We start from the raw sequence: 12,371 nt of genomic DNA on the forward strand, positions 1-12,371 counted from the left end.
TGGACCCCGCCCTTGGGCCCCTGTCCCCACCCAGTGCCCTGACGCCAAGGTGGACAATGGAAGGAGGGTCTTCTATTGGAGCCAGCCAGGCACATATCTGAGCCTGGGGTCCCACTAACCTACTGGTGACCTTAGTCTGGTCCTTGACCTTTCTCAGCCTCAGTGTCTTCATGTGAAAACGAGGGTGAGGTTTCCTAGAACGTTTCCCTGTGAGAAGCTTTTAAAGCCTCTTGTAACCGTGTCTTTTCACACGTGTTTACTACTCCATACGCACACCTTCTCCAGCTCCTATTTCCAGGCATTCTGTGCACAAACTCAGCCTTCAAAACTCTCCATCATCCGGCCACACCCCCAAGCTTCTCAAACTTACTTCCCAGTCGGCACATGTCTTTGGTACCTGCCGCATTAGGCTCCTCACTGCTCACTCACCCCTGTCTTTGCACCTGTGCCCAAGCTCTTCCCTTCCCCAGGCATGCCTTCTGCCTGCCTATCCGCTGCTATGAACTAAAGTGTGTCCCCACAAAGCTCATATGTTGGTACCCTGACTCCCCCAACGTGAGACGTGTTTAGAGAAAGGCCCTTTCAGGAAGTAGCTAAGGTTAAATGAGGTTATAACGGTACAACTCTAATCTGATAGCATTAGTGTCCTTACAAAAAAAGACACTTGAGAGCCATCTCCCTCTCCCTCTTTTTGCTCTCACTGCCATCCCGGCCATACAAGGACACAGCGAGAAGATAGCGGCTATAAGCCAAGAAGAGAGCTCCCACCAAAAAAACCAATGAACCATGACCTAGATCTGGGACTTCCTGGCCTCCAGAAGGAACTGTGAGAAAATCAGCCTCTGTTGTTTAAGCCACCCGTGTGTGGCATTTTGTGATGGCAGCCCCAGCTGACTAATGACACCCACCGTCCCTGCTCTCTCCTCCCTCCCAGCCTTGTGTCACTTGTCACCTGCCCCTCATGTGCTATAGCACTAAATTAATGAAACTCTATCCTGAGGACTCTGTCATTTCCCCCTCTCAGTGCCCATTCTGCTCCTCCAGTAAGGAATGTGAGGTCTGTGCCGCCCAAAGGCCCAGCACAAAGCACTGCACACAGCAGAGGCTCAATACATGCTTAGGTGGCAAAAAGTCACTCACTGATGGAGGAGGAGCAGCGATCCTGAGGGGACAGAAGTCTTTTAGGCCATGGCATGCCTCCAGTGGCTCACACTTACCTCCCCCAGACACTTTCTTCTCTATGTCCCATCTTGGCTTTGTCACTATGGCCCAAGGGAAGGCACTGGGAAGGGGCAAGCACACAGAGGATGTTTCACACTAATAACCAGGGATTTCCCCCAACCAGCAGGCTAGCTGCCAAAGAGACAGGTGTATCATAGCAAACAGCCACTGAAAATACTTGTCATTTATGGGCATATTTTATATGCAAGCTGAAAAGCACCCAATTTCATGTATTCACCTGCTGTGTGCCAACCACTCACTCCACAAGTCCCTCCAGACCCAATGCCAGTTGAGGTTATCTCGATTTTTAAGTGAGAAAACTGAGACTTTAAAGAGGGTAAATATCTTGCCCAAGGTCGCACACCTGGTGAGTAACGTTAGGAGCCAGTGATAGATGCATTTGAAAAGCACTGATTTGCTAGTGCATTCAGCCAACAAACAGAGCAGATATCATAAGCTGAACCCCCAAACTATTGTTTGGGGGCTACAGAGAGGAGGACAACATAGTCTCTATCCTTAAGAAATCTAGAAGGGAGAAGAAGATCATGAGCTCTAAGCACTACGAAGGCCTTAGAAGGACCAGAGATCAAGTGTTTCCGGAGTTCCAGGGAGGGGGTGCCCCTCCCCCAGCCTCAGAATGGGACACTGAAGAGCAAGCAAAAGTGAGGTTCCCATCCAGCGTGGAGATGCAGTGGAGGGGCTCACTAACCAGGATCACAGGCCTGTAGGGCAGGGCACCCCGAGGTACACCAGCTGGGGTGGCAGGAGTGGGACCTCTGGCTGCAGGAGGCTAAGCTGCTGGAGTCCCAGGATGCCTGGTTTACTCCCACCCCCTCCCCCTGTGCCTCCCTCCCAGCTCCTTCTAGTAGGGGTGGGAACTCAATGAGGGGCCTCAGGCTGCTGAGGAATGTGTTGCCTAGGAGGGGGGTGTCATGGTGTGGCAGAAGGAACACTAGACTGGGCCTTTTTTTTTTTTTTAAGATTTTATTTATTTGAAAGAGAGACAGAGATAGCGACAGAGATAGCCAGAGAGAGCATGAGTGAAAGGAGAGGGAGAAATACATTCCCCGTGGAGCAAGAAGCCTGATGGAGGACTGGATCTCAGGACTCTGGGATCGTGACCTGAGCCCAAGGCAGACACTTAACCAACTGAGCCACCCACGTGCCCCTACACTGGGCTTTCAGAAGTCACTCTGGGGCTATCCAGCAGGCTGACCTTGGATAGGTTCCCCCAGCATGGTTGGGCTTAAAAGGCTTCAGTCTAGGGGATTTCTGAGGCCCACCTGATTCCCACTTAAACCAGGCGCTTGGCTGGAGTTGTGGGTCTCTGAGAAAATGAAGGACCCCCAGATCCCCTGCCTGGCCCTGGAAGAAGCTGTTTTTGATGTGCCGTAAGTAGGCACAGTGGGGTTTCCTGCTCAGAGTTCGCAGGTCATTGGGCCCAACATCGGGGCGCCTGGTGGGGGACCAGAAAGGTGCGCCCCTCAGACACCCGCGGTGGGGAGCACCTCCGCACCTCCCCTCCAGCCACAGCCGCCCCGCCCGCTCCCCAGGCCCTTCACTGAGTAGGGTCTGCGCCTAGAGGGCTACTCCATCCCCCGCGGGTAGCCGGGTGGAAGCGACGGAGACTAGATCGTCCTCGGCTCCCCTCCAGGGAAAGGCCCTCCCAGGGCCCCGAGGCAATAGGGGGAAATGCGCCTGGCCTGGGCGGCGGGCGGCTCCTGTTTCCCCGCTGGCCGGGCGGGCGCGGGGCAGCTGCTGGGAGGTGAGCAGAGCAGCGTTTTCCCACAGTCTGGGGCGGTGACACATGGCGCTCACACATTCCACAGCCGCCGCCGCGCCAGGCCTGGCCGCGAGTCAAGGCAGCGCGGAGCTGCCGCCCGCAGGTTCTGACTCCCGCCCCGCCGCTCTGCCTTCTCTAGGCCGGCCGGCGTCTGGACCTACCCGCGCGGGCACTGCGCACGACGGGCGGCTGTGGCAAACCTTGAAGCTGAAGGTCCGCGGGACAGCGACCTGAAGAAAAGAAGACTAAAGGGAGCTCCTCCCAGCATGCACACGAGCTGACTCCCACTTTCTCAGGCCATCCTCTGGAAAAGACAAGACTGGCACCCTGATGTCAGCACCAGCGGGTCTGGGCGGGGTTTGTACCGGACTCAGGGAGGGGAGGCTCGCTGAAGGCCGCACTGTTCTTGCCTCCAGATTCCGGTGGGAACTGGCATGTGGGGTGGGGGACACTCTCCATCATGTCCTCCATTTAGCCCTGAGTCTGTATGGTGGGGGCAGCCAATCCCGCCTGGGAATCCCCTCCCACAATTCCCTGTTTGGGAAAGGACTGTGGAAGTGTTGATAAGCCCACTCCAGGGGACCATTTGACAGATGCAAAAACAGACAAGTGGAAAACGCCTCAAAAGTGGGTCCTTAGAATCTGGGGTGGACATCCGTTTCTTTGGGATGGTGGGCATTTCTCTATTCTGTGTCACTTGGGTTTCTGCATGGACTCCCCAGGATCCCTCTAACTCCATCAGCTCCAGAACTGGATCTAACTGCCCAGGTCAGATATACCCTGGAGCTGGAGATCCCAGGGAGCTTTCTGGTTCTCAGAACGCCACTAAGCAAGGAAGCCTCCAGGCATTCTCCGGGGGGGGGGGGGGGGGGGGGGGGGGGGCTGTCCAAACCCTCCGGGACACGAATAGTTCTGGAAACTTCACTCTTTCCGGAGCTGTCTTACGCACATTGCCTTTAATTCCAACAACACCTCAGTGAGACCTGTGCTGTTATTACCCCTGGTTTATACCTAAAGAAATGAGGATTTAGGAGCTGAAGTCACTTGCCCGAGGTCACGTAGCTACAAATGGGCTTGACCCCAGGTTTGTCTAACTACCAGCCCAGTGCTTTGTTAACTGAGTCTGAAGTTTAGATGCAGGTCAGATTGGATTCCATGCACATGCCTGCTTACCCCCACCTCCCCATGCCACACACAAGAATGCAGCGCTGCCCAACTTTGACCTTTTCCCAGCAGAATCACACTGGATCCTCGGTGAGTCCTTACTGAGGATTCTCAATGGTTCTTGCTTTGATAGAACCTGGTAGAGTTTTTCAAACTCGCGTTCGTCCTGTAACATAAACGATCCCCATATGTATTCTTGACCATTAGCACGCAACCGAAAGGAAAAGAAGTCAACCATGAAGACTCACAAGGTCCTGAGCTCATTCAAGTTAATTCACTCAATCAGTTAGCATTCGCTGTGGGTCTGCTGTAGGCCAGAGCACGGAGATGAGCGAGGAGGAAGGGAATGCACGAATAAGAATCAATCCAGAAGACCCACGATCCCCACTTGGGACTCCCAATCAGGGAAGTTGGAAAGACCCATAAAGAGACAGTTACATCTTAGCATCATCAAAGTGGTATGGATTAAGTGGGGGTACAGTGTTCAGAAATGCTGCTAGTTCAAGTTCAGAAAGGGCACCCTATTTATGATAGACGACACATGAGTAGGTTCCCCAGACAGAGGCAACGGGGAAGGCCACTTCAGGCAGAGGGCGCACCACGGGATAGCTCAGAAAGGACACAGGAAAATATGAGCCACAAAGAAAACACACTGATAAACTGTATAATATCAAAATTGTCAATGTCTGCTTGTAAAAAATTACACCCCGAAGAAAATAAACAGGCAGACCACAAACCAGGAGAAAATATTCTCAAAATGTAAATCTGACAATGGGCTTACATGCAGAATATAAAAGGAACACCTGCCACTCCAAAATAAAAAGAAAAACAACCCATTTTTTTTAAAGATTTTATTTATTTATTTGTCAGAGAGAGGGAGAGCGAGAAAGTGAGCACAAGGCAGGCAGAGGGAGAAGCAGGCTCCCTGCTGAGCAAGGAGCCCGATGTGGGACTCGATCCCAGGACGCTGGGATCATGACCCGAGCCGAAGGCAGCTGCCTAACCAACTGAGCCACCCAGGCGTCCCACAACCCATTTTTTTTAAATGACCAAAGGCTAAACAGACCATTATGAAAGATACACCGATGACTGCAGTAAACACGCCTGAAAGCCCTCAGCATCAGCAGTCACCAGGAAAATGCAAACTAAAACTATAGTGAGATCCCCCCACACACCTACCAGAAGGGCTTTGAGGAAAAACTGACAACAGCAGATGTTGGAGAGGATGTGGAGCAATGGGAACCCTCCTACATCACCGGTAGAAACAACCAATGGTACAGCCACTTGGGAAAAGTTTCTTAAAAGGTTAAACATACATCCACCCAGTGGTATAGGGGTAAGCATTTAATGCTTCTGGGCTCCCCAAAAGAAAAGCAAGCCCAATCTGTGGCATTTGCTGACCTCCCTGGTAGGAACACTCCCATGAGGGCTGATTTCGAGCTGCCGACATGACCTGAGTGAAAGCTGTGTTGGGAAGAGATGAGCCCTTGCTAGCCAGCCCCAGTCCCATCCAGCGCACCATCACACACACCCTGTGACCCATGAGTTCTGCTCGCAGGTATGCACCTAATTTTCATAGATGAAAATCTATGTCTCCAAAAAGTCTCATACATGAATGGTCGTGGCAGCTTCTTTCATTATAGGCCAAACTGAAACTGAAACAACCCGGACGCTCATTGCCAGAGAACAGATAAGACAGGCCGCACTGTATTCCTACAACGAATACTATGGATGGGTGAAACGGATCTCCCGAAACATGCAACTGCGCAGGTGAATCTCGAAAATACAGCATTGTGTAGAAGAAGGCAGACCTGAGAAGAACACCCTGTATGATTGCATTTGTATGAAACTCGAGGCTAGTCAAATGTGAGCAATGCCCACAGAAATCAGATCAGCATGGCTGGGGGAGGCAGGGATGAACTGGGAAGGACCCCAAGCCAACTTTCTGGGGCAACAGATATGTTCCAGGCCTTGACATGCATGGGTCAAAACAGAACACTTAAGATCTGAGCATTGCACTGTTTGTTGATTCTAAGAAGAAGAAAAGGCACCACAGCTAAAAAGGCTGGATTTCCTCCACTTGAACGCCCAAGGTACCTCAGGGGGCAGAGGACCACAGGCCAGCAAGGGGGCCCCCAGAAGCAGCTGGTTCAGCACAGAGGCCTCGGGGAGTAAACTGTGTTTCTCTTGTTTTCTTTTAGCAAAACCAACAAAGTATTATTTGCTTTTGCCTCCCACTGCGGTTAGTAGGTCCCCCAGCCACAGGGCAGAGTATGTGCTGGGCAGCCATGGGGCTCTGAGGTCGCAGGCCTAGTCATCCCCACCCACTGGCTCGTCTCTCCTCCATCCCCCACTCTCCTTCCCCCAGTTTTGAAGAATCCATTTAGGGAACTTGAATGCCACTTCACCGTCCAGTTGTCTCCACTCCTTTTTATTTTCCTCCAACACTCCCTACCTCCTTCCATAACCTTCCATCTCTCTTCCGCTTACACCTGGTTAGGGAGATCTATGCTAATTATTTGATAGCCCAGGGCAGTCAGGAAGCTCTGTCTCCAAGAGTTCTACAATAACTGAAGCACAGAAATCGCTGAGGAACTTGTGTGTGAAGTTTAGAACATCACCCCGCCACTGCTTCACTTGCTGTGTGATCTTGGGAAGACTACTCAAACTCTCTGGTCTCCAGTTTCTTATTCGCAAGGTAGGAGAATCAATTCCTACCCCAGTGGGTTCCAGCGATAAAATGAGATAATTTGTGAAAGAGTCAGCATCTTTGGGGGGCTTAAAGTTTATTGTCTGTTTCTTTTTTCGTATTTCACTGTAACTAATCCTTACCATAAACATTTTAATGATACCGTTGGAAAGAGATCGTGCAACTCTCCGGAGTCAACGCACCAAAGGAGGCGCAGAGACAGGATTCTAGCCCAGGTGTCTGCTTGTCTTCCGGTCCTCGGCACCCAGGGGGCAACCGTCCAGCTCAGGGCGCAGCGGTGGACTCCACCCACTGGACCTTCCATTTCTGCAGTTCCAGAAAAAGAGCCTAAGAGGGCCAGGTGCAGGAAGGTAGAAAGGCTCTTGTCTCACACAAAAACAGTACAATTCCTTTCACACCCTCCTACCTCTCACTCCTTAATGAGTCTCTTAGGAACATAGAGTCTCCTTGACTTTTCAAAGTCGTATAAAGAGTTACTTGTAGGACTCTCAGAGACCGAATGTGAGGCACTTGTAAAGCTTCACACAATGCACGGAGTTTCCTTTTGCCTTTCTATATTTTATTCACACCCTTTCCCATCACAGAGCTCACCAGTCAATGTCTAGGGGCTCCCCACCCCTCTCGCCTCCTTCGCTTCCTTCCCTCTCGCTCCCTCCACTGTAAAACTGGCGTGTTCCAAAGTCCTCCTTAATTGCCTCCTTGTGATGCCCGAAGTTAATGTTTCTTCAATCTTCTTTCTTCTTTGACCTTCTTTCTTGACTAGTCATTGTGTCCCCAGGCAAGCACACTACTTCCCTATCTCTGGGCCTTTGCTCACATGTTCCTTTCTTTACACTTTGCTCATCCTTCAAAACTCGGTTCAGGTACCAGCTCCTCTGTGGTGCCTTCTCTGAGGTCTCCAGCTAGAAGGGATGTCTCCCGTCATCCGAGCCCCACAACACTTTCCCAAACCTCCTCATTATGGCACTCATCGTCATGTCTTATTAGTGTATGGGTGAGTGAGCTAGACAGATGGGCAGACTGATGAGTTGACGGGTAGATGGATAAATGGATAAACGAGTGGATGGATGGAAGGATGGACGGACACACGCACACGTGCATGCATGGATTCATCAGTGAATGAATGCATATGGATGGATGCATGGAATTTATATACGAATTTTTTTTTAAAGATTTTATTTATTTATCTGACAGAGAGACATCACAAGCAGGCAGAGAGGCAGACAGAGAGAGAGGAGGAAGCAGGCTCCCTGCTAGCAGAGAGCCCGATGCGGGGCTCAATCCCAGGATCCTGAGATCATGACCTGAGCCGAAGGCAGCGGCTTAACCCACTGAGCCACCCAGGCGCCCCTATATACGAATTTTTGAATGGCTAAACATATAGCAGGCCAGCAGCATTTCCCAGAGCTATGAGACATCTCATTTTCGGGCGTCTGCATCATGTTAATATATTTACCTGATCAGTGGTCATTCAGCAGTTTCTATGTCTTGTCTCTCGGTCCACACTGTATTTCTGACCTCAAGAAAACACACTGGGCATATTTAATTCAGGCCAAACCCCAAGGCCTGTGCAGTCGATATTTACAGATGACGAAAAGCCAAATATATTTCAATTTGTCCCTAACCTGAAACCTGATGAGCTTTTACTGGCATTCTAAAGAAAATGTCAATATATTTCTTGTTTCTGCTCTTTGGGTCCCAGCAGAACCTTTGGGCCCCAGGTTAACCAGTCCAACCGCTCATTTCTCAGATGAGGAAATGAAGGTCTGCAGAGAGAACGTGGCTAGCACAAGATCACGTATGAAGTGAGACTAAAACTCTACCTTGACTTCCAGCCTCTCACTTGGTCCTTTATGCCTTAAGAGTTAGAGCCAATGGACTGGCTTATCTCTTCTAGGTATGTTTCAAAGCTTGATGAAAAGCAGGAAGGTTTAGAAAGAAAATCCAAGACCTCTCAGAAGAGGCATAAGATTTCTCTCACTATAGAGTCTTTTTGTGTTTAACAGCATTAAATTCGGGGCCTTTGGGGCGCCTGGGTGGCTCAGTGGGTTAAGCCGCTGCCTTCTGCTCGGGTCATGATCTCAGGGTCCTGGGATCGAGCCCCGCATCGGGCTCTCTGCTCAGCAGGGAGCCTGCTTCCTCCTCTCTCTCTGCCTGCCTCTCTGCCTGCTTGTGATCTCTCTCTGTCAAATAAATAAATAAAATCTTTAAAAAAAAAAAAATTCGGGGCCTTTACTTTCCAAGGTGTCATTTATACAACAGCAGGAAAAATGCTATGCCCCTGACCCCTTCCTGTGAGCCATGGAGTATTCCAGAGTTGTATTTACACATAAGCTCCCTTGAAAAGGAAAAGGAAGATTTGAAGACCTGCATGCTGTAGGCTCCGACTTTTTTTGGTTAAAAAAAAAAAAAAAGAAAGTCTAATATCCACTAGGACATGGCAGCATTTGGAAGAACCCCTGTATTATCAGACCAAAAATCAACCATTTCTCTGCTCTGGCAATATAATCCTTTTTCATAAGTTTTACTGAAGGACAAAATACCCAGGTAAGCCTCTGTGCGTTACCAATTCCTCTGAGTTATCTAGAGAAGGCTCTGGCTTCTCTAATCCCCCCAATACAAATCAACAACACTCCCCAGGAACTTCTAAAACTTCCATCCAAAGTTTTCTGAGACACTGCCACTTCTATTTTTGTATTATAAAATCATGTCTTGATGACCATGGCCAAAAACCTCAGCTCACCTCCTTTAAAAAATACCACTAAGCTGCCCCAAAACTCTTCATGAAGAACAAAGAGCATGACTTACACGTTTGTCGTAACGGTAGCCAGTGACGATGCGTGGGCCCATTTTTCTTTCCTTGTCCTTCTCTCCCGGAAAGCCCAACGATAATAGGAAGAAAGTGGGAGAGTAGCCAGAGGACGGGGGCTTCAGGGGAGTGTGTCTCTCCAAGAAGTTGACCTCCTCCCCAAGCGCCCAGGTGGCCCTTATGACTGGTCAACCAACCTGAAACGCATCCTGCTTTTACGAATTGTCAATCAATACCCCAAGTGCCAGAAGTTTCTTTTCAAATTAAAAAAAAAAAAAAAAAAAAAAAAGGAAGAAAGGAAGAAGTCCAAACAGTGGACAAAACGCAGGGTCCATGGCCCCCCACTCCAGCTTCGGAAGCAGCGACAATAGGGAGAAATCAGTGCGCAGAAGCACAAGGCAGCTTTCAGACACCTCTTGACCTTGTCACTTCCTGGGTAATTAAGAGGCACTACAGTTCCATGTCCCTGTCAGGGGCTGAATGTATATCGATAGATAGATAGATATGTTCTTAAGAGATTCTTTTTCCACAGCCTTGGTCAGGATCCTGCCAAAGAAAAGGGGGGAATGAAAGGCGTTCTGTCGAGTGGACACTGAAAGGAACATGAGAGGAGAAACCTAAATTTTTCCGTGCAGTCTCTCCTGACGTGGGAAAATGGCGCAGACAAGAATAGATGGCTTGTTCATCGTTGTTTTTCTCCTTCCTTCCCTTGACAGATTATCTCTGGGAATGTGGCGGAGGCAGCAGGGTACTGCCCCTGGCCCTGTTCTTCTTCGGATCCCTTAAGAGCGGTCATGCAAACCCTGAGGTCTCCAAGACGGACTGCGCGTCCCTCCTGTGTGGGAGCCAAAAGGAGCCGCTTCCCTTCTGGGGGCCTCAGTTCCCACACACGAGAGAAATCGGACTAAACCCTCTTTGGAGCTTTTTTTCCGGGGCTGACGTTTATGGAGGCCATGAGAGACGATTGCTGTCTGCCGAGCCTGCCGAGGAGACAGAGGGACTTAGGGTTCTGGGACAGCAAGAGTGGGTCTCCCCACATGTGTCTAGCAAACTCCGGCTCCTGAGGCCACTCAAACCCTTAGGGAAGCTTGAGGCCGGCACTCTGTGAGGGGGTTGGCTCAACCTGCTGGGGAGCAAAGCTGTGAAGACACTTTGCCCCCTAGGACTCTGGTGGCTCTTGGACAAGTCTGTTTTCTTTCCCAATGGCTCCGGTCTGGAGGCCCCTCCCCGAGAGGGTGATGACAGTCTGCTTTGTCGATGCATACAGGTAGACTCTCCATTGTGAACTCTGAGATCCTGGCGCCCTCAGCCCTCGCTGACCATCTCTGGGTCCCTCTTAGCTCCAAGCCCTGCGCCAACATGTAGGAGGGGCTCCGTGAATGCTTACTAAGCCAATATCTGAATTTATTTATTTATTTTTAAAGATTTTATTTGTTTATGACAGAGAGAGGGAACACAAGCAGGGTGAGCTGCAGGCAGAGGGAGAAGCAGACTCCCCACTGAGCAGGGAGACCGATATGGGACTTGATCCCAGGATGTTGGGATCATGACCTGAGCCTAAGGCAGGCACTTAACGAATGAGCCACCCAGGCACCCCCAACATCTGAATTTAAAGACCCAAAGGGGAGCAGGAAGTGTGTCGGTGTTGGATGCGTCAACAAGTCACCTCCGTGTAAAACCGAGGGTTTTATTTCAGCAAAACTAGTCATTTCACGAAGTTCTGGGTAAGTGGTTTCATACCTGGAGGACAAGAAGCTATCCTCTCTCTGCGCCCACTACTAGCACAGCAACCAGGTGTGCGAGCCAGTCAGCTTTGAGGGATGTTACTGGTGAGTGAGATCACCCACTGAGGTTTTCCTCCTGGGTCTGCCAGCTCTGGCCCTGGCACAGAGGCTTGCGTATATAGTGAGTGCCCTGGAAAACCTGTCCGGGGCGGTGAGGCCGGGGTGGGAGGGTGGCAGAGGGGCACTGATCCCCTGTGGTGAGTGGCGTTGCACGCTGTCTTGGGGGCCTGACAGGAGCATGGGCTCCCAGCAGGCCACAAAATACTGTGGAAGATGCATTAACTGCCAAACCGAAGATGTCCCCCTTCTGCTCCCGGAATATCAGAGTATAAACATAGTAGTGAGCAAGGAAGAGATTTGCACTCCTCTGGAGGACAAGTACAATAACGTGTAAGTTACATGTTTGTAACTCAGATGGGGCTTGTCTCCACGTTCTCTCCTCCTCATCGGATCAGTGCTGGGTTTTAAAGCATTCCTGCCGAAATGAAGAAAAGCTGGGTCCCAGATACCCTGGCTTCCTTTGCAACCCCCACCCCAGAGGAGGCGTCAGACATGGCGATCCAGCCTGAGCAAGGGCCTCCTCTCCCCAGGTACAAAAAGATCATTATTACTTTGGGATCCTGGCTACTTTTCCTCCCGGCCGGCTGAAAGCCCTCTGCATTTTCTCTGACAGAGACTTGAGGGGCAAGAGGGACAGTGTTACAAGGCCCGGGGGTGTGGGGGAACTGGGCACAGAAAAGCAGAGCTGGTCACTCGGGTGAAATGAGTAACAGTGGCCGAGGCACTACATCTTTAGGGGCTCAGCATCCACTCTAGTGACCTGAATCCTCAGAAAATTACCTGAGGGGCACCTGGGGGACTCAGTGGGTGAAGCAACTGAGCCTGGATTTCAGTCCAGGT

Source organism: Lutra lutra, chromosome 1, assembly GCF_902655055.1.
Source record: "Lutra lutra chromosome 1, mLutLut1.2, whole genome shotgun sequence".
NCBI lineage: Eukaryota > Metazoa > Chordata > Mammalia > Carnivora > Mustelidae > Lutra > Lutra lutra.